Source organism: Fukomys damarensis, unplaced genomic scaffold, assembly GCF_012274545.1.
Source record: "Fukomys damarensis isolate Sample0158 unplaced genomic scaffold, DMR_v1.0_HiC HiC_scaffold_16, whole genome shotgun sequence".
NCBI lineage: Eukaryota > Metazoa > Chordata > Mammalia > Rodentia > Bathyergidae > Fukomys > Fukomys damarensis.
Genome location: NW_022900928.1, coordinates 43,945,710 through 43,969,631, shown reverse-complemented (window position 1 = coordinate 43,969,631; position 23,922 = coordinate 43,945,710). Strand labels below are relative to the sequence as shown.

The following is a 23,922-nucleotide window of genomic DNA, read 5'->3' as shown; positions in this document are numbered from 1 at the left end:
TATATATATGTATATATTTGTATTTGCTTCATTCCATTCATTGGTGTATTTGTCTATCCTAGCACCAATACAAATTTTTATTATTCTATTTTGGACTGAATTTAGAAACATGGTAGTTGAGCCATTTGATTTTATTTTCTCTTTTCCTTCTCCATTTTATTATTCCTTCAAAATATTCTTGGGAATTTTAGATTCTTGCATTGTCATAAATATTTTATAATTAATTTTTATATCTCCAATGAAAATTTTCTCGTGATTTACTGAATGTGTAGATCAGCTTGTAAATAATTGTTATCTTAAAAATATTGAATTTTTTCAATCCCTAGACATAGTGTATCTTTATTTATGAATGAAGATTTCTCTCACTATTATTCAATAGTTTTCAGCAGAGGAACTGTGCATATTTCATTATTTTTATTCTTAATTATTTTGTTGTTTTGTTGCTATTTTAGTGTCAATTTTACTTTATTTTCCAATTGTTCATTGCTAATACATAAAGAAAAATTTGCATATGCTGTCCATGTTTTCAGTGGCCATGATAAAAATCGCTCTTTAATTCTAGTTATCTGAAAAAAAATGAAAATTTTGCTTTGCTGTATCTTTATACATTGTATTTATTTCCCTTGCCTTATTGCCCTGCTAGAACTTCCTGTTTAATACTGATAGATAAATCTTCCTTTCCCCCCAGTTCTCATCGTGAATGTGCATTTCTGAGGGGGAGGATATTTAAAAAAATGAGTGGTTTTCTAAGGCAGGAATTTGAAGCCAGGGCAAGATTGAAGAGGTCTCATGCTGCTTTGTGCCTAATATGATTTCATTGAACTCCAGTGGTGGGAGAAGGATGGAAAGTTTCAGAGCTTATTTTAAAAGTCTGTGTCTCTTTTGAAAGACATGGTGACATTTCAGGCCTCATGTGAGTTACAAAGTATGACTGTGCATCTGTTGAGAAATATTAAAACTGTTCAATAAAGAAATTGATCAAGAGAGGAAGAGTGTGTTGCAAGAGTAACTCAGCGATGAAGCACCCAGGAAGCATGCATGAGACTCTGGGTTTGATCTCCAGCACCTGACCCCACCTTACCAAAAGAAGGGAGGGGAAGGGATTGTATCTCTACAGAATAAAAGTGGGAACCCAGGGAAGAACTTTATGAAAAGTAAAAAATTCAGACAAACAATGCATCTGTCAAAGACAAAGTTGCTTAGTCATTATCACAAGATGTCCAGGGTCAAACACACACACACACTCACACACTCACATTGACTTTTAAATACAATACAGCTCAAAGAGCGAATGAAGTCCAAGGTGTACTTTTTGAGATCATACAAGCATACATGTTCCTTGAGAAAAGCATCTGTGACAAAGTGCCACGTCCTAATGTATCTGCTCATTCCACTCTGAATTGTAATGAACTAGTAATGATTGTTATCTGTACCATTAGGTGGAAGATCCTAATGGAGAGGCTGTTGTAGGCCTAGTCAATAGCCCAATCTCCTAATTAAATGTGCGCCTCATCTGTCAGCCAAAGTAACACTTGTCACTATTAAGGACTTTTATTGAGTTGCCACTTAATTATACTGGCGATGTGTTTCCAAGTCTGTTGAAGCACTCATTTCTGGGGAGAGTGACACAAATGCCAATTTCTTCTGTCTTATTTGCTAAGGCTCTTGTAGAATTGAAATTTGATATGACTTTTAAAAGTTTAATGCCTCTGGTGTGAGAAACTGAAAGTGTAAATAAGGATCAAACGGAATAATAGATAATTTGAAATAGGAAGAAAAGGTGGAAAGGGGGAGGGGAAGTAGGAGGGTTAGTGGAAAGGAAAGAAGGGAAATGAATAAATAAAAGAAAAGGATAAAAACAGAGTTGAAGTTTTTGTAAATAGGAAGGGATGGAGGGGTTGAAGGGAGGGCAGGGAGATGGGAAAAAATAAGAATCAAGATATCTCAGGTAAAGCTACAGATTCCCAATGACCAATGTCATTGTATTGTATAACTAAAATGTACCAATAAACTTAATAAAAAAATCTTTAATGCCAAATCCTTTAGAAAGTAATATAAAATAAATAAGATTAATTTTAATATTATTTCACTTACCCAATTTATCAAAAATATAATTTTAATGTGTAATTGATATGAGATATTTTACAATCTTTTTCTCATATTAAGTCTTCAAAATCCAATAGTTTACACTTTTAGTGCATCTCAGTTCAGGCCAGCCTCATTGGAATGGCTTAACAGCCAGCTGTGGCTAGTAATGACTGATAAGGTCAGAACTCAATTTATGTACTTTGACATACAGAGTATTTAAAGCTGAAGGCAATGAGACAACTGTAGAAATAGGAAGGCCTCTTTGAACTTCACCCACCTGCACACCTGCGGTCTTCTCACTCCTGAGATCAGCCATTGAGAGTTTCCTCTGGCTCCTTTTCTGTAGGTAAAGGTTGACCATAAAGCTTAGCTGAGTTTATCCTAAAAATAGGTCATAAGATCCTCATTCCAAAGGCTCTTCCCTGTACTGGAAAGGAAGGACTGTCCTCATCCCCGAATGCACAGAGACACAGACAGAAATCCGAGTATCAGGTTTTTCTGGTCCCTCCTCTCACCCAGTTTATTATCATTGGATCACACTCCTTTGGCACTCTTGTTTCTCCACAACTATCTGCTTTTTCATCACATTTAGCATAAAGTATATACAGGTTTCTCTATTTCTTTGAGCCTACTTTTCCTAATGAAGGCTTCATGTTCACTTATTAAATAAATTCTTTTGTTTTTCTCCTATTCATTTGTCTTCATCAGTTTATTTTCAAGTCCAGCCAGGAACCCTAGAAGTGTTGTTATAAACTTTCTTAACTTACACTACTATATTGAATAGTATAGTTTCTAGGTTTGATTGGATTCAGGATAAACTTATTTTTGACAAGACTACTTCATAGACAATGATGTACACTTGATCAAGAGGCCCAGCATGTTAAGGTGTTTCACAATTAGTGATCTAAATTTTTATTATGGGAGTGATTGCTAAATTCCTTAATTACAAATGTTTTCATTTTTACATTAGTGAAAAAATCTGGGGACTGATACTTTGACTCCATGCAAATGTCTTTTCTTCCCTGACCAACTTTCACCTATTGATGTTTGCCTGAATCAATTATTATAATAGAGATTGAAAATAATGACCCTAATTATTCTTTTTACATTCATTACCTAACATTCTTTGGTATAAATAGCTTCAATTTAACCCTTCCCCCTTTCTACTGTCTATTTTTATTTACTTGATGTGTTGGGATTAGTTAGTTGTTATTCTTTTTGATATTAAACTTGTTGCAAATTCTGTCCTATTCAATCTCATTTTTGCAAAAACATCTGGTATTTTATTTTATTTATTTTTTGCTCTTGAGCTTATTGGTACATTTTAGGTATATAGTACAGTTACATTCATCATTGGGATCTTGTACCTTTACATGACAGGTCTTGGTTCTCAATTTTTCCCCTTATCCCTGCCCTCCCTTCATCCCCTCCTGCCTTCCCTATTTACAAATACTTTATTTCCATTTTCTCGTGTTTTTTTCCCTTTTCCCTTATTACCTTTACCCTACCCTTCCCATTTCCCTTACACCTTTAGCCTTTTTCTTCCTATTTCACACGGTCAATTATATCATTAGGATCTCATGTACCATTATAGTTTTTCACACCAGAGAAACTATTCAGTATTTATACATGTGTGACTTATTTATTTCACTTAGGAGTATAACCTCAATATGTATCCATTTTCCTATGAATGACTCTAATTTATCATTATTTATGGCTGAGTAGTGTTCCATTTTATAGAAAAAACATCTTCTTTATCCAGTCTCCAACTGATGAGCAAATGGGCTGTTTCCAAGTTTTAGCTATTACAAACTGTGCCACTATAAACATGAGTGCATATATCACTGTGATATGATTCTTTTAATTCTTTTGGAAAGATACCCAGCAGACGGATGGCTGGGTCAAATGGAACCTCCAGTCCAAGCTCTTTGAGGTATCTCCATATTGATTTCCATAGTAGTTGCACCAGTCTGCACTCCCACCAATACTGGAGAAGGGTTCCTTTCTCCTGGCAACCCCGCTGATGTTTGTTATTGGTTGATTTCTTGATAGTAGCCATTCTTGGTGGGGTGAGGTGGAATCTCAGTGTTGTTTTCATCTGTATCTCTCAAATGACCAGTGATGTGGAACATTTTTTCATATATTTACTTGATGCTTTTACTTCTTTGTCTGAGAAATGTCTGTTCATTTCAGATGACCATTTTTGAATCAGGCATTTTTGAATTTATATTTGGGAGGCTGATTGTTTTGAGTTCTTTATATATTCTAGATAAAAGTCCTTTGCCTGAGGAGCAGCTGGTAAATTTTTTTCCCCACATTGTGGGTTGTCTCTTAGTTCTGTTGATGATTTCTTTTGCAGTGCAGAAGCTTTTAAAGATGAGATCCCAGTTGTTGCTTCTTTCTGCTAGTTCCTGTGCTATTGAGGATTTGTTCATAAAGTCTTTTCCTATGCCAATGTCTTCAAGAGTTCTGCCTAACTTATCTTCCAGCAAATTTAGAGACACTTTTTTAAAATTTAGGTCTTTAATCCACTTGTATTTTAGTTTAGTGCAGAAAGGTGAGGGTCCAGTTTTAATGGTTGGCAGGTTGAAATCCAGTGTTTCCAACACCATTTATTGAAGAGGTATTGTGATTCCAATGGGGATAGTTGGCTCCTTTGTCAAAGGTGGTGTAGCTTAGTACATCTGGAATTGTTTTTGTATCTTCCAATCTATTCCACTGGTCCTCAGGTCTGTTTCTTTGCCAGTACCATGCTGTTTTTATCACAGTAGCTTTGTAGTATAGTTTCAGATTGGGAATTGTTATACCCGCTGCCATGTCTCTGTTGCCTAGGATGGCTTTTGCTATTCTAGGTCTCTTATGGTTCCAAATGAATTTTTGGATTATTTTTTTCTAATTCTGTGAAATATAGTGTTGGAATTTCAATCAGCATTGCATTGAATCTGTATAGCAGTTTTGATAGTATGGCCATTTACACTATGTTGATTCTTCCTACCCAGGAACAGGGGATATCTTTCCATTTTCTTATATCTCTTCTATCTCCTGTTTTTTTAGAGTGCTGTAGTTTTCACTTAAGAGGTATTTTGCTTCTTTGGTTAGATTGATTTCATAGATACTTCATTTTTTGGGATGCTATTGTGAAAGGAATTGTTTCCCTAATTTCTCTCTCAGTGAGTCTGTTATTTGTGTACAAGAAGGCTATTGATTTTTGAGTGTTGACCTTGTGCTCAGCTACTCTGCTAAAAGTGTCAATTGAGTCTAGAAGTCTTTTGGTGGAATTTGTGGGGTCTTCAATGTAGAGTATCATATTGTCAGCAAATAATGACAGTTTAACGTCTTCCTTTCCTATCTTTATTGCTTTAATTACTTTCTCTTGTCTAATCACTTTGTCTAATGTTTCCAGAGCTATAGTGAAGAGGAGTGGTGATAGTGGGCACCCTTGCCTTGTTCCTAATTTTAAGGTGAAGGTTTTCAGTTTTTGCCCAGTTAGTATGATATTGGCTGCTGGTTTTTCATAGATAGCCTTTTAAGTTGAGCTATAGACCATCTATTCCATTTTTTGCGGGGTTTTTATCATGAATGGGTGTTGAATTTTGTCAAATGCTTTTTCTGCATCTATCAAGAGAATCGCATGGTTTTTGTCCTTGACTCTGTTAATATAGTGTATTACATTTATTGACTTATGTATTCTGAACCATCCTTGCATCCCTGGAATAAATCTGACTTGGTCAGGATGTATGATCTTCTTCTTCTTCTTTTTTTTTTTTTTGGAGTATGGTTAAAACATAAATTTATAAATAACAAAATCAAGAAATAAAGTATATACAGCTTACAGATTTAACTTTGAACAAATATATAGTGCATCGTGGAAAGACAAAATGTCTTATCAACATAGCATCTGAATACTAGAAATGAGACACTGATAATACTCTAAAAGCCTTGGAGGCTTTTCTCCCTTTAGTACACCCTTAAATGTATACTTCTTTAAAACAGTGACAGGAGCAGAAATTACCACCTCTTCAAATGTAACATTTTCATTTTCCTCAGAAGGCTAGGACAGCCTATGGAGCAGCCAACAGAGAAAGGACTCTGCTTAACCTGGGACAAGAGAAGAGCAAGCTGAGGTGTGCACATGCAAACCCTTCAGTCACACATACATATACATCCCAGTGTCAACACAAGCAGGGACCGTCACCTCTTGTCTGCCTCAGCCTCCAGCTACGCAGGTGACTGGCAAACCAGGTATGTAAGAGAAAACTGCTCTTTTGAGCTCAGTACTTCATGACACAGTACAAATATGAACCTTTCCCACCAGAAAGATTTATCTTCACATGTCAGGACTATCACAAGAGAAACTTTGAACAACTCAAAAAGTACAAAACTTTTTCATGGTCCCCAGAAAAATAAACATTTGAGACTAAACATTAATAATGTAATGCTCCAAAACCATGCATACGGATCAACATAACTAAGAACAATTATTTTATATTCATCTCCATTTCCTTTAAAATCCAAAAGTAAAATTTACAGTAACTTTTCAGAAACACTTCTAGTACACCATTGATTTATAAAGGATTGCTTAAAGAAAACTATTTTGTACTACACTGAATGAAACTCAGAAGGCAAACACATTACAATAAATGACCATAAAGAGTTTAGGCATCAGGATGCACATTTTTTTAAAAACCTAAAACCATTCTTTCAGATAAAATAAAAAATTAAGCCTACATTTCTGCCTGCCTTATGCAGACTCAATTCACTGAGTCAGTTCTGTCCTTTGAAACACCACAGTTAATATTCTGAAATATATGTGAACTCCCTTACTCCTGAATAATGACTATTTTTAATAAAAGTCCAGTTGGCACTGTCCTGCTTCCAAATAAGAAAGGAATCAAATAAAATAGTAGTGCTTCATTTGGTACTTAAGAGACTAGCAATACAATATTCCTTTGGGAAACACATGCTTTGGTGCTTACAACTTCAAGTAAATCAAAACTGCCTTACATGCAATAGCTAACTAATTTTGGTGTACCACAGAAAAGAGGGGTGTGCATTTGGAACTGTTCACACAAAGCCCTGGTGTACCTGCCTTTCTCTAGGCAACAAACAGCCCCTCTCAACCTGGGATGGTCTTTGTCACTACCCTCTCTGGTACCCCCAATTCAAACAAAGTCTGATGAGCCATCCTATCTGGAGCTGCAGATGCTCAGAAAGACTTTTCATGATACAGGCCACTGTGCAGGTCATCTAATTTTGAAGCCATATTGTCCAGCTGAGTCTCACTTGAAGTTTCCAGGTCTCCATTCTCCTGGGCATCAGTGACTGTCTTCTTATTATAGACTGGGAACACTCTGACTTCCCCACTGGTGTCTTTGCAACTAGCACCAGGGTTGCCGCCACCTTCCAATTCATCAAGGTACAGATGGTAACAGTGCCCACTCTCATCTTCATACTCCACATTCTCGTCATCAGAGTCCACTTCGGGAGCCACATACACCACTTCGAATTCAATCTCTCCCCTCTGCTGCAAAAGTATGGTTACGGCTTCTTTATGCTTTGTGTCCCCTAGGTTAACTCCGTTGACTGCCAGAATGGCATCCCCATCGTGCAGGCCTCCACATCTGTCAGCAGACTGCCCGGGATGGATCTCAGAGATGAGGATGGGACACCATGTTCTTTCCCACCTGTAATTGAAATGCCAAGGCCCTCGTGGTCTTCCTTAAGGAGAAGAATTTTTCTAATGGAACCAACTCCTTGGCTTTTCTTTAAAGAGTCTTGATCGTGGCCCGGAGTTGTCTGCATGGGTCTTTTCAAGTTGTTCCATCCCCTTCAGGCTCTGCTGACCATCTTGTACTGGTGCAAATGGATTTCAGCTTCTAGTTGGTTCCAAAGCTTATCATGAGCAGGACCCTTCATGTCTCATCCTAGTAAATGTATTTGCTGGACCCTCCTGGCCAGCTCCTTGTCCAGGTACTAGGGAACCAGCCTGGCCCCATACACCTTGGCCTGGAGAATGGCTATGTGTCTGTGGAGGCCTTCATTCTCTTTTCGCAGCAATTTCACTTCAGCTTCAAGCTGGGCTTCTTTCACTTTTTCTTTTTTGTTTGCTCTAAGCTCTCTTTCTAGTTTTGCCTTGATGGTACCAGAGTCGACACTGGGCCCAGTTTTTGCATGAAGCTGCAGCTGGATGGAGTGCAACTGTAAGAGCTGGTCATGGACCTCCTTCTCCAGAGCAACTTTCTCTGCTCTAGTCTCTGTCAGTTCAGATCTCAGGTCCACCAACTGTGCCTCCAGCTTGTGGTTGATCTGCGACACGGTCTGCACCTTGTGGCACAGCTACGCGAAGCAAGAGCTCAGGCTCGTCATCTTCTGCCGCCCCTCTTAGGTGATATCCGCCTGGTCCGGGTCAATCTCGCCCAGCAGCAGGTCCATGTCCATGAAGGCCTTGTCGAACTCCTTCTCCAGCACCTCCAGACACCGGAACATGGACACCCTGCCAGGAGAGACACCCGTGGAGCAGGCAGCGCCCCCTGGACCCGCTCCGGCAGCCTCCGGGCACAGCCCTCCCATGTGGTGCCTACATGGCACCACCTTAGCCTCCTGGATGGCGCCGCCACCAGTTTGTGCGGGACTGCTGGCCTGTGGACCTCCGCCCTATTGCAGGACTCTCCTCGCTTAGCGCGCTCCCTGCGAGGTCATGTATGATCTTCTTGATGATCCTCTGTATTCTGTTTGCTGATATCTTATTAAGGATTTTTGAGTCTATATTCATTAAGGAGATTGGGTTATAGTTCTCTTTTTTTAGTTGATTCTTTCCTTGGTTTGGGAATCAAAGTAATACTTACCTCCAGGAATGAATTTAGAAGTATTGTTTCCATTTCAATTTCACTGAAAAGTTTAAAGAGTAGTGGCAGTAGTTCTTATCTAAATGTCTTGTAAAATTCAGCAGTGAATCTATCAGGACCTGGGATTTTCTTTGTTGATAAACTTTTAATTACATTTGCAATTTACCTGATTGTAATTGGGGTATTTAAAATGTTTTTATCTTCTTCATTCAACTTTAGTAATTCATAAGTATCTAGAAATCTGTCCATTTCTTCTGTATTTTCCATTTTGGTTGGGGAACAGAGAGGATGGGTCTGGTTCTCCTCTGCAATGCTGACAATCTAAGAACTAGACTTGCTCTTTACTGTATGTGGTGGTAAAGCAGGCTCCAAAGGTGCTTACTATCATTCATGTGGGGTTTCTGGCATTTTCTAATAAACTATAGCCCCCTCATTACTCTGACTTTTCAAGAGGATATATGCTAAGAAGGTGAAAACTGATAGTTACAAGCTCCCAGACTTCGCTGAAATGCTTTTGGAAAGATTTGACCATGGTTTACCTTATTTCTTCAGCAGCAATCTTATTAGTATGTCAAGGGTTTAAAACAAATTTTGTTAAAGAAATAACCCTCAGTGTATTCTGTTTGCTTTCTGATAATCTCACCCCTCTTGGGTGCTAAACCCTCCTGCTTATGGAAGAGTTGGTGAACATATTACCAATACTGTGGGAAAGCCTTTAAAATGCCAAACTCCACAAATCTCAGAAATTTTATCAGGAGTTGGCAGCACCACATTTATTCCTATAGCATGATAACCCTTTGCCATGGCCTTATAAATCTAGAATTGACAGATCTTAGCTTGGGTGCAATAGACCATGAATATGGGTGTTTAGGGCAGAAAAGCATATCCATTAGTGTGAATATAACTTGGCATTTTCAAGATGAGAATAATGTTTTTGAGTATAAGCAAAATATCTATATAATTATTATGTGGGTTTCCTTCATCTTCTTAAATGTAAAAACTTGTGCTATTACTATCGGGCACCACCATCTCCTCAGCCTTTGGATCACTGGCCTGGTCAGACAGCATTCATTTAATTTCCCCCAAAAGTAAATCTTGAAATGCAGAGGTGAGAGTAAATTATGCTACCTCAGAAAACCAATCCTGAAGGAGGCTCTGGAATGAATGGAATTCACTATCATCCTAGCATAAATCATGTCGCACAAGTTGTTCCAATCATGTGGCAGCCCTATGATTCCTTTCTCTGAAGCAAGAAAATAATCATTAAATGCACAGGCCACTCTGGCTCCATGGATCCCAGCTCCATCAGGCAGAACACATGGAAAAGTCCTCTGGGAACCTCTGGCTGGAAACCTCAGCCCTTGGATGATGATGGAATGAGGCTTCCATGCAGAGGTGGTCATCGTCAAGGAAGAACAGAGTCAGGAAGCATGCAGTGATGGTTAGGCTCAGCCTCACCCACAGAAGCCAGGTAGAATATAGGTAGGTAGATAAATAGATGGCTAGACATAGAATATAGATAGAAATAGAAGATAGACAGACAGACAGACAGATAGATAGCAGTGTGCCTTACAAGAGCGCCCCACTTGGTACATATTAATTTGAGAAAAAATACATATGGCCACCTGTCTTTACAGTGTAGAATGCCAGCTGTATTCAGAATCTATACATTCTTCTTAGAGCAGTGCCATACTCTACCTGTGACCAAATAACTTACTTCTTTTAGACCACTGTAAAATGTCTCCTGGCAGTTAGCATTATCTGACTGAGCTATATTATTTCAGAGCTGTCATGACACCTACATGTTTCTGATCCTGAAAGACATTTTTTAAAATAAGGCACACAATCCATATTCTATATAAAATATGAGACCCATGGAAATGTGTTTAACTTTAGAAATAAAAACACAGAAATTTGGAAGAATGAGGCTCTATAGATGCCAACATCTTGTGAGTGATAAACTATTGTGAGAATCCCTAGTGATACATGTGTTTAAATATTAAAATTGTTTCCCAAGCTCTCCCTCCCCACTTCATTTGAAGATGTGTGCTACATAATTTGATGAAGCATGTAGCTTGGTTTCGTGTATATATCCAAAGTCTGTAGGAGGTCCAAACTAGAAATACTTACCCTAAACAGCCTTCCAATTAATATGCACAATTGAGAAGAGCTTTTTCAAACTCTCAGTATCATCCTCCCATTAGTCAACATTGATAACACCCCTGAGTGTTATTGTCTCTCAAAAGTTTTAAATTTCTGTAACCCCTGAAGACTGAACTATAAAAAATACCAAGGACGACAATCACCCAAAGAACCTATGGAGATTCTAATGCACAACTTACAGATGTCCACAGGAAAAAAAAAAAAAAAAAAGAAAGGTAACAGAGCTATACTAAATAGTCACTCTTCAACTGAGAGTGATGGTAAGAGGGCAATTGTTAAATGTAGAGATAAAGCCTAGCTAAACCACCCATAAACATGTAACCAGAATTTAAGTCATCCTGATTTCCCCAAAATAACAGCTCTAATCACATCTGAATGCAAAATATAAGATTTATGTCATTGCTGGCATGATTCAGTGAAATTAAATAATCAGCTATTGAAAATTGGCTTAAACAGGTCTGTTTGCCCTAAAAATAATGAAGGATCAATTTATCATTTTTAAGGAAACAGATGGCTCTTGAGACCATAGTGTTATGTGAAATAAGTTAGACATAGCAGGTAACAACCACATGGTTTCTCCCATATAAGAAAGTCCAAATATAAATAACTTAAAGAGTAAAACAAAAATAGAGATGGTAGGAAACAGAAGGGTAGACCTTATTGAGATGGAAAGAGGATCTGGGAAAGAGGGAGGAGACAGTGAGAGGAGGGAAGAGGAAATAAAAATGACTGAGATGTGATATGTATATGTACTAATTCTGCAAGATTAATGTATTCTTATACATGGCAAAGATATACCAATAATACAAAATTCTTACATCGTTGTGCTTTATAAACCATCCTGTAAGTGAGGCTTCTAATCACTTTTGATTCAAATTCTCCCAATTTCCCAACTATTCTTTTGTATGCACAATAAACTTTTATGTTTAAAAATTTGATCTCATTTTATTTTTTAACAAACTGCACACTCTTCATGTTTTTTGAGAAAACACACTGAGAGCATTCACCACTTTCTTTTCTTGAAAGCTTGTCTTTGTGGTATTGTATTTCCATTGCGCCTTCTTGAAAGATCAGAAAAGCAATTTAGGCCACTTAGGCTGTGCTAATGGATAGCTACTAGCAAGATGTATTTGTAATGGCACTAGTGTATATTTTCATAAATTACATGGTATTCACCACAGCTGTGAGTCAACCCACAGTCATCCTCATATTTTGTCATTCTTTTATAAAGACCTGAGTATAAAATAAAAAACAATCATTTGAGGTACTACTCATCTCCTGGAAGCAAAGCATTCCCATTTACTATAATCACATTAATAGCCACATCCAAACATTCCTCAAATATTTCCCCTTCTGTCCTCAGTATCTTTCTTCTGAAAGAGAAACCCTGGGCCTTGGTAACACCTGCCAGCAGCACAGCATCTCACCTTTCTCTGGGAGCTGTGTAAGAGCTGTAGCAAAACACAGGGGTTCTCCACGTGACTATTGTTCACAAGATGTTGGTTACTGCAGTGAGTCACTTGGGTATGAAGAACAGATTCTCACTTCCTATGGTACCCCTCTTTTATTCATTGCCACCCTCACATTATCTTTATCAATCCACCACCAATGAACCTTGTCCTCCTCTGGCCTGAGACACCTGCAGCAGTCTGGACCTGGGCAAGGACAGTGAGTGGTTTATTTTTTCTTGAGAATTGGATCTGGATAGAAAGTAGTGAGCCTACCTCTGTATATGAGTCTCTGGAAACTCTTGGTAATTCTCTGCAGAGTCCAGCACTCTGTGGAAGAGTGTTTTTTTTTGGATTCCCCAAATAAAATTTGTGGCAATATTTGCCACTACATAAAACTAAGTTTCTTTTAAAAATGAAAGAAAGGAAAGAAAATGAAAAACTTCTAACGTCTCCCCATCATTACTTTCAGGTACTGCAGACTCCCTCCCATAGCTCCTGATGTTTCAAATGCCTTGATCAGGTCACTGCACAAACCATCTCTTCATTGTATCTCTGGAAAGCTGAACAGCATTGGACAAATGATATCTAAGGGCTGATAAAAATATAGTGTATATTAAAATTTTTAAAAACTTACTGCTATAAATAACACACTGCCATTAATCCCCCTCAAGAGATTCTCCCTCACTTCAAACACTTATTTCATTGCTCTTGCCGGTTTCTGAAGCAGCTCTGCAAGTCCTCTTTCATGAATGTCTTTTTGAGATATGATAAGACACAGTGAATGCTCTGCTGTTGCATGCCATACAACGGAGGCAGGTTAAAAAAAACTCATGGTGTGTCCTCAGCAGCCTTTTTCACTGGCTCTGGCACTATGCAACTTCTGGTTCTTCCTGAAAATCAAGATGACTATGAAAAACACTGTAAATGAAACAACGTAGGACACAGAAGCAGCTAACGAAAGACACTCACAAAAGAGGACTTCCAGAACTATTTCAGAAAGTGGCAAGAATGATAAGAGGGCTTGAAGTGGGAGTAGTATTGTGAGGGAGATTAATAGCAATGTGTCTTTTACTGTATTTTTTACTTTTTAAAATTGAGTTTATTGATACAATCTAGGTATACAATACAGTTACATTCATCATTGGGATTCTGTACCTTTACATAATAGGTCTTGATTCTCATTTTTTCCCCTTGTCCCTGCCCTCCCTTCATCCCCTCCTCCCCTCCCCATTTACAAACACTTTATTTCCATTTTTAATTTTCTCATATTTTTTTCCTCTCCCTTATTACCTTTCTCCCTCCCTTTCCACTTTCCCTACTCCTTTAGCCCTTTACTTCCTATTTCACATTACTAATTATCTCCTTAGGATCCTGTGTACTATTATAGTTTTTCACACCAAAGAAACTTTTCGGTATTTCAGTTAAAGAAATCTCTGTATGAACATTAAAAATAGGGAATCCTAAAATAAAACTAAAAAGGAAAGTAAAAGAGAAAAGGCAATCATGTAACATTAAAATAATCCTTAATTCTGGAGATGAAAATGGTCCCTGAAGATATTTAAATTGCTTCTTGCTCTTATAGTCTTATCTTATTCTTTTTTTTCATTATTTAGGGAATACTTTATTAGCTTCTGTAATCAAACCTACGTAGATATGACCTTACATATTTAGTACAATGTGTAACCCCTGTACACATGGAAAAAAAATAAAAACTAAAACTAAAAAAATAACATTTCTAGACCACTATGGCTGTCCATTTCTGTACAATGCTAACTCAACACAGTAAATTGGGATGACTTTTTCCAAAGTTGGCAGCAATGTTAAAGATTCCCAAAATTCAATTCATATATATATATTTATATAAAAAGACTAATAATAGCAGTATGTTATGCATCGATAGCAGCAACAGCTTTTCCAGGTTCTACAGTCATCTGAGTAAAATTATAGACATTCAGCACATTCCATTAAAAAAAACAAAGCAAAACAAAACAAAAAGAAACAAAGAAAAGAATAATATCCAGAAAACAGCAAAGTTCTGTTGCTGTTGTGGTACCTGGCACCATTTTTTTTATTAGCATCTTAATCATCATCTGGAAAGAGAAGATTCTAGAGTAATATCATTAAATGTAGCTCTGATAAAGCATGGTCACTACTATGTATCATAAAGCAGGTACTAGATATTTTACATTCATAGTGGTATGATACAGTACCATCCTACATCAATAATACTAGAATCAGTTCTGGTTTGAAATTTGCTTTGTCTGAAAATAAGATTGCTACCCCTGTTTTTTTCTGGGCTCCTGTCACATGGAGAATTGTTTTCTATCCTTTCACTTTCAGTCTATGGGCTTCTTTTGCACTAGATATGTTTCTTGTATACAACATATTGTTGGATTTTGCTTCTTATTCCATTTTACCAGTCTATTTCTCTTGATTGGTGAGTTGAGGCCATTGACATTGATGGTTACAACTGATATGTATTGGCTTATTATTGACGTTATTGGCCTTTTGTTGACTCTTTTTACTTTTTCACCTTCTCCTTTTAATTTCTTGCCTTGCTTATTTAATTTGCTCTGTTGGGCCTCATGGTGTTGTTGCCTTCATTGTCTTTTTCTAGGATGTTGTTTAGAATTCCTTGTAGTGCTGGTTTGGTATTCATGTAGTTTCTCAGGTGTTCTTTGTTGTGGAAGTGTCTTATTTCCCCATCCATTTTGAAAGAGAGTTTTGTTGGATACATCAGTATAGGTTGGAAGTTGTTCTCTTTCAGTACTTGAAATATCTCATTCCAAGCTCTCCTTGCCCCAAGGGTTTGTGTTGAAAAGTCTGCTTTGATTCTGATGGGCTTTTCTTTGTATGTGATTTGTTTCTTTTCTCTTACTGCTTGTAGTATTTTGTTCTTCTGTTGGGTTTCTGGGATCTTGATTATTATATGTCTATAGGTGTAGATTTTTCTTTTTGATTGTAGCTAGTTGGGGGTCCTATATGCCTCAGTTATCTGAATGTCAAATTCTTCCCCTCTGTTTGGGAAGTTTTCTATCATTAATTCTGTGAACAGCTTTTTAAAATCATTTGTATTTTCTCCTGCTACTTCATGTATTCCTGTCAGTCTTATGTTATTCTTCTTTGCATCATCTTGAGTTGTTGAATCGATTTCTCATGATCCCTTACTGCTTTTAAGAGACCTCTCTTTTCATGGTCACTAACTGCAATCTTATCTTCTATATCTGAGAGTGTATCTTTGCCTTCTTTTATTTTGTTGCATACACTTTCAATGGAGTGTTTAATCTCCTGGATATCTGTTTGAAACTGTTTTATGGATTCCATTTTTTTCCTATGTTGGGTGTTTATTTTTTCCATTTCTTTCTTATGCTGGGCCTTCATGGCTTCTATCATGGTCCTGAGCTTATCTATTTTTTTTGTCAGTTTCTGCTCTAGAGTATCTGCTCTAGTCTCGAACCATGACTTCCATTTTGTTCACTATCTCTATGGTTATCTGGGAAATTATTTCTGTTTTGAATTTTTCTAGAGCCTGATTGATCTGTTTTGTTACTTCCTGTGCTTTGAGTTCAGGGTGTCCTGGTGGTTCACTATCAGCCTTTTCATCCTCATTTGCCCTACTGTTTGCCATTGGTGAACTGGAAGTCTGTCCTTGTATCTTGCTTAAGTGTTTTCTCATTTTTATTTTTGTTGTCAGACTGTCCTTGGTTTAATCTCTGGGTTATCACCCAAATCTTCCCGATATAGTTGTGCCCTAATTTCTGTGTCTCTAACGACCCACAGACATTCTCATCTTCATAATATCAGAGAAAACAGCTCATCAAATCAACCACAATGCTTTATCCCAACTGATACAGTCAGCAACACATTAAGATCAAGCACAATTTGGACTCTGACTACCTGTGGTAGTCACTAGTCTATCACCCTTAAATCATTTGAATTAAATTGAAATCAAGAAGCAGTCCAGAACATGTCTGCAGTGAACAAAATTTTAATATAGTGTATGTACCATTTAATGGCTCAGACAGAACGAGGATGCAAGACCCCTGGTCTCAGGTAGCTGATGGCTGAACCCCATGACGCTGACTGACCTCGGGCTGCAAGGCCCAGATTGAGTTCCCCAACCTTCTGAATGGTTGAACTCCACGCCATTCTATTACACGTTTCCTACGCCCTTTCTTTAAAGATGTTCAAAGTTGGGAACTCAGAAAAATACCCTTGATGACCACCTCTGCTTCTGCAGAGTGGGTCCAAAGACTGGCACAGTCAGGAGGTCTGACAGTGCGTGTGTGTGGGGGTAGTTATGGAGGCTCAGCGGGCGACTGCATGGCTACCTTCCTGGCGCTGGAGTAATGGCAGCTGGGGCAGGAGAAGGCATGGCTCTCCTTTTTACAGTGTTTTTTAAACACATTTTTAAAATCATATCTTGTATGTGCTTCAGAGACACCCTCTGTGTTCTAGGGACTGAGGGTTTATGGGAGGAAAAAAAATTAGTCAGCAACTTTACCACAACCAAATCCCCACATATATAGTATTGGACAGATCTTCCCTAAACACTCTGCCTTTATACCATCTGCCCTATTCTCAGTATTCTGTGTTTATAAACTCAATTCCATTACAGTAAGCATCTAAGCATTTCATTTAACATGGATGACAGAATTGCTATGTTAATACCAGAGACTATTCAAATTTTTAGTGGTATGTGAGCGGCGATGGGCATTTTTGAATTGTCAATACTGACTCAAATCACCAAATTTCAGTGGTGGGAACTTTGAGATGACTTTGTAAGAATCTTACACTTTTAAAAATATAGTATATTGTATTTTCTATATAACTATTTTAAAATAATTTAGTATAAATAGCATGCTATAAATCCTTGTTCAGGCTAGCCTGGATTTATATTTTAAGACAGATCAGTTGTAATTTGTAGAAAACTAATCAAAAATCCACACTGCACACCCTTCAAATATTATCTAGGTCTACCTAGAGATAAGACATTCTAGAAACAATTTTTTATTAATGAATGAAGTATGTCCTTAATATGGAGTTGGGAAGAAAGATTTATGGAAAAAAGTACAAGAATTCAGCAAGCATCTTCAGTGTCCTAAATCTAGAGTTTTGTTTGTCTTGTTTTTACCTACCATAGAATACCATGTCTTCATCTGACTAAAAAGCTTAAGAATATCCTGGTACCATTTTCAGAGTGAACTTTCCAGTTTCAGTGAAGTGTATAAGGAGAGAGAGCAGACTTCACCATGCTTAGAGAAATAAACTATAGGACTATACTGTGCCTTCATGATAGTAAATGTTGTACCTGTAGCAAAATTTGGTCAGAGATTTGCTTCTATTAAAATTTACTACCTGAAAAAATTTTTTAAAATAAAAATTACCACCTGAGAACCATATAAGAGCAAAAGAATCCTATAGCCTCTACATCTGCCAATTGTCAGAGACTATTAACATTTGCAAAATAACTTAATAATCAAATAACAACATTAGATTAGGTGTGTTTGCAACATATGTATTTTGGGGCTCATTTATAATGCTAACCACAAAGTTTTCTATAGTGACCTCTATGGCAGCAGCAATGGAGTGTTGCAGATGAATTTAAAATAGAGGAATGTGTCAGGTAGTGATTCCTAACATCCTCACCTTTCCTCAAATCTCATGTGCTAAAGATGAAAAAAGCTCTAATTGTAGCATTCAGAAAACTTTGTTTAACTGACAGCATCATTCATTCCAGCAGCAGAATTTTCCCAGGGGGAAGAGCATTTTCAATAATTGGATGAATCCTTAACCCTATCTCTTGCTGTTCCTGCAGCACAGCTGGCCGCCATCTGATTGCATCTTCCATTTCTTAAAGGGCAGCAGATGTTATTAGCATTTTACCTTGGTGAGAAGCAGGGTTAGAGACCACTATTTACCTGGTTGTTTCAGGGTCCAGTAATGAAAGGGAGAAATCATTACATTTCCAAAGGAGAAATGTACATTTTAATAGGGTGACAGAAAGGTAATCTTCAGAGCATGTAACACTTTCCTGATTAAAGATCTGGGACAACAGAATAGGGCTCTGATGTCAGGATTGGGCCAAGAGAGAAAAGAAATGTTCAGCTGCTTACTGGGGCATCCTATTCAAGAATGGCTTAAAAACCTTTAGAATAATTACAATTCCAGATCTATTCTCTCCAGCCTGAATTTCTCACCTAAGCTTCAGACAGCCTCATCCAGCTGTCACTGGACACATTCATTATTCATTCTTTCCCCCAACCTGTGCTTTGTTGCAATTTCACCCCAGCATCCATCCCATTGTAGTCATATCACCCTCCATCCTCAACATACTTTTGAAATGTGGGTGGCTTGATTTAATAGGGTTTTGCTCCTGATTCTTGGTAGGGGAGACTCTGTCTTTTAACTGTTCTAAGGCTCAAGCTGAGAGATGCCATTTTCACATGTTGTTTCCGGGGTCACTCTGGGCAGGATATCCATACAGCTGACAAGGGCAGGAAGAGTTGATTTGGCCTATGACCACTAGTTGGCCAATCTTTGGTTCAGAATGTCAGCTCCAAGAGATCAGGGACCTCACCTGTCTTGTTCACTTTATATCTCCTATTGGAACACTTTTGGTCAAAGTATGAAAGTAATTGACCTTCAGGGGGAAGAAAGAATCTTCATATTGTATTTGAACTGGAATCTGCTAGAGTAGTGTTTATTTCAAGATGACTTCAGAGAGAAAAATCTTCCCTAGAACCTATGTTTTCTGGCTAATGAAAAAAAAAACTCTCAGTATTTTAAAATAGTGAGTTCATCAATATTTAGTTTGTGGATTCAACAGAGTTATAGATTAATTAACTCAAGACTTTGTGAGTGCATTTAAGGCTTCTGAGCAAAATCATTTTCTTTTAACAAGTATATTTAATGGGCTAAGTGAACAAATAAAGTTTCCTAAGATAAATGTTAAACAAGTTTTGTGGCTATAACAAATGTGTGATTAAGTTAATGCACTGGTGAATGTAAATGAAATCTTTGTAGTTGTGATAGAACTTTTGTACATAATCTAAAAACCTACAAAATGTTAGGAAAATATAAAATGACTTTTGTTGTCTCTTAGCAGCAATCTGCTTTGTTTAATTCAAAATTAACAGACACCAGAGGCACTGACCATGAAGTGGGACATCTGGCCTCATCCCTAACCTTGAACACCTCCTTCCTGTGCACTAGAATAGGTAGCTAGATGAATCTTGAGGTAAACTCACTAACTACAAGGAATTGTTACTAATGGGTTAAAGCTAACTGTCCTGTTACTGTAATTTATACATGGGTAATGTGAACTAAGGAAATGGAAAGTAACCACCTGAATGAGATCATAGCTGTAAAGCCTATAAAAGAAAAATATTGCAACCCAATAGGAGGTTGATCACTGGAAATGCCTCTTTGAATGCGATCGACCCTTTGCTGGCAAAATAAATTTTTATTATTTTACTTCCATTCAGCTCATCTCTATATGTGTGTCACTTGCCAATTCTTTCCACAATAGTTGAACAGCTGAAGATCTTGGAGAATCTGTACCCTGCTTTCAATATTTTATGAGTACTGATAGGAAAAAAGAGAGATACAGAACCAAGAGTTACTTGCCAAGACACATTTCATATCAGTAAGCACTTAATATGTTGGCTATATAGCTATGAAATAAGAATCATTTCAGTTAACTTTTCTTCAAAAATATAAATACTGGAAATATTATAATTAAAATATCTGGTACATTCATAAAGCAAAATAGAAAGAAGTACAAATAACCAATGACAGAAATAGAAAAGGATTATTACTATGGATAATGTAGATATTAATGTTAAAATATGTTAAAAAGATAGAAACAATTTTATGGTTGTGAATTAGAAAATTTGTATGAAATAGGTAAAGCTCTAGAGAAACACAATTTATCAAAATTAACAAAGGAAAAATAAAAACCTTGAATAGAGTAAAACTCATTTAGTAAACTTAATCAAGTAGCAAAAATATTCCCATACAGAAAAGTAATTAAAAATACAAATTCTAGCCAATATTTAAAGAAAGGGGAAAGGAAGGAAGAGAGGAGAAAAGAGAAAGAGGAAAACAAGGAGAAAGAATATTGGGGGGAGAAATTGGGAAATTTGAAGGGAAAGAAATAAAAATTGTCATTATTTGAAGACCATGGTATATTTTTTACAACTAAATTACATGAAACTGATAAAATAATCTAGACTTGTTGCTAAATTTAAAACAAATATGTTAAAGTGAGTTACATTTATATATAATATGTATATTCTAAAATAGTTTATTTATTCCCACATTGTAGGTTTTCTCTTAGCTCTGTTGGTGGTTTCTTTTTCAATGCAGAAGCTTTTTAATAAGATGAGATCCAGTTGTTGATTCTTTGTGCTAGTTCCTGTGTTACTGAGGATCTGTTCATAAAATCTTTTCCTATGCCAGTGTATTCTAGAGTTCTGCCTAACTTATCTTCTAGAAAGTTTAGCATTTCTTTTTTAGTATTTAGATCTTTAATCCACTTGGATTTGAGTTTAGTGCATAGTGAAAGATAAGGGTCTAGTTTTAATCTTTAGCTCCTTGAAATCCAGTTTTTCCAACACAATTTATTAAAGAGGATATGTTTCCTCCACTAAGGATGATTGGCCCCTTTGTCAAAGATGAGGTAGCTGAATACATCTGGAGTTGTTTCTATATCTTCCAATCTATTCCACTGATCCTTGTGTCTTTTTCTTTGGCAGTATCATGCTATTTTTATCACAGTTGCTGTGTAGTATAGCTTCAAATTGGGGATTGTCATGTCTCTGTTGCCTAGAATTGCTTTTGCTATTCTAGGTTTCTTCTTGCTCCAAATGAATTTTTGGATTATTTTCTCTAGTTCTATGAAATATGCTGTTGGAATTTCAATCAGGATTATGCTGAATCTGTATAGAGTCTATTAAAAATGATGTCATATTACTAATTAAAAACTAAAAACTGTCCCTGGGTACTGAGCAGCTCATGTTGACACTAGCTTTCCAGAAATAGATTGAAGTCTAAGATTCTTATGGAACCTGATAAAAGGATGAAATTGTCAAAAAGAAAGTAGGGGATTTAGTCTACCAGAAATGAAGGTTAATTTAGCTACTGAATTAGCTGATTAGTTGATGAAAGCTTCTATGATTAACACTATGTAGCTCAATGCAGGGAAAGATAAATGGATCAATGAAAAGATAGAAACCCATGAGATAGATCTATTAATATGTGGGCATGAAACCGATGGACCTGGCACTGTGGACTCATGGAACAAGGTCAGTCTCCACCATAAATAGTGCCAAGAAAACTGGATATGTATGTGGATAAAAATGAAATTGCATACCTATTTTTACACAAATCAACTTTATGTAGAAGGCAAGATTCCAATGGCTAAAGTATGATTCTTGGAAAGATTTTTTATAAAAATTTATCATAAAGGAATGGTTTGATAAATTAGGTTACATTAAAATCAAGAAATCCTATTCCTCAAAAAACACAGTAAAGACAATGAAAGGGCAAAGCTTGCAGAAAGATAATGAATTTAAATAACACAAGACCAACAAAGTGGTAGAATCTATCTGTATGATTAGCTCCTATAAATCAGTAAGAAAAGGCAGACAACTGAACAGACAGAAGAAAATTTTCAGCAAGTACTGGGAGGAAGAGGATATTCAAATGCACAATACGCATATGAAAAACTGCCCAACATTATTAGGCATGAAGAAAATGCAAATTAAGTAGATAATATTATATATCTTCCTAACTAGGAAGATTAGAAAGTCTTACACTATCAGATGGTGTCCAGAGTAGGGAGTATGAATTGGTTCTTTCACCTTGAACACCTCCTGGGCATTATTCAGTGAATCTGAGGATACACATACCTAAAGCCCAATATTTCCACTCACAGTAATATTTTCTAGCAAAATTCATGCACATGTGCACCAGGGTACATGAGTGTTCTCAGGTATAAGAATATATATAGTATGATTCCTTCACATCAGTGGAAAAACTAAATTATATTACAATTGACCCTTTGAATCCACAGACTCTGTATCTGTGGATTCAACCAAGCTAAGATAAAAGTATTTAGAAAAAATTGTGTCTGTATTGCTAGTGTTTTGTTGTTATTTCTTAAACCACACAGTTTAGCAACAATTTACATGACATTTACATTGTATTAGATACTAGTCTCCAAACACTTCTTTCAAAAAATTATTTTCTCTGAAATATCAAGGTAACAAGTTTTCTCTGAATATTTGAAAAGCAGATTCAAAGTATGAAGTTATCCTTAAATTCCTTGGATAGAATAGTGGGTGCTCACATTTTTTGAGTAGATGTATATCCCACATATGCGATCATTGATAATAAATATGATGAGTAACCTAGAGAGGATTTAATGTATTTAGGAGAATGTGGAGTAGATTTTATGCAAATGCTTCATCATTTTACATAATAAATGGGCATTTGTAGAGTGATCTTGGAAGAAATCCCTAACAGATACTGAGTTAGGTTATAAATATTGGTTATAAAATGATAAAAGCAAGACCTGGTGCTAAACCATTCATAGATGACCTGCTTCTGGGTCAGGGTTGCATACTGAGCAGAGCAGCTCCCTTGCTGTGATCTATTGAAAGTCAGCCCTGAACACAAGGGTTTGTTATTTAAAAAAAAAAGATAAAAAGAGGGAAATCATTTTTAAGAGCTTCAGAATCGTGGTTAACCTTTTGGAGTAGAGAGGTTTATGATGGGGAAGGGAAAAGGGGGGCTTCTCATGTGTTGACAGTGTTCTTTTCCTTGGCTAGAGTTGTAGTTTCATGGATATTTGCTTTCTAATTAGTAACTAAATTATGCATCTATATTCTGTGTGTGATTTTAATGTTATATTTCAGAGTTGGAAAAGAAGCACAACACACAGTATTTTAAATTTAAGTAAGCCGTTGTCACAATTGCCTAGTCTCCTAATAGTCCTCCTTCTTCATGGTTTTCCTGTGGTCACTAGACTATAAATATTCCTTGGCATTCTCTTTCTTATTTGCTCAGAAGGGCAATAAACAGGCCAAAATTTGAATTCGCTAAACATTTTTTCAACAAAATTATTTTCTCTATGAAATATGGTAACAAAGTTCTCCTTAATCTTGTTAGAGGCAGATTCAAAGTTTGAGCTTATTATTTTATTCCACAAATACTGGGTACTCAAATTTGTTGAGTAGATGTATATGCCTCATGCACAATCACTAATGATAAGATTAATCTATTTTTCTTGCAAAGAAATATCATCTTTGATTTTAAGTAGCACCTGCATCTCCCTGGAGGCTCATAAAAGTTGTTGAAAGTACTAGAAA

At 36.6% G+C, this 23,922-nt stretch overlaps 1 pseudogene; it reads right to left on the bottom strand.

Annotated features, from left to right (window-relative positions):
* Positions 1–7,294: 7,294 nt before the first annotated feature.
* On the bottom strand, positions 7,295–8,658 carry LOC104868814 (annotated as a pseudogene).
* Positions 8,659–23,922: the final 15,264 nt, after the last annotated feature.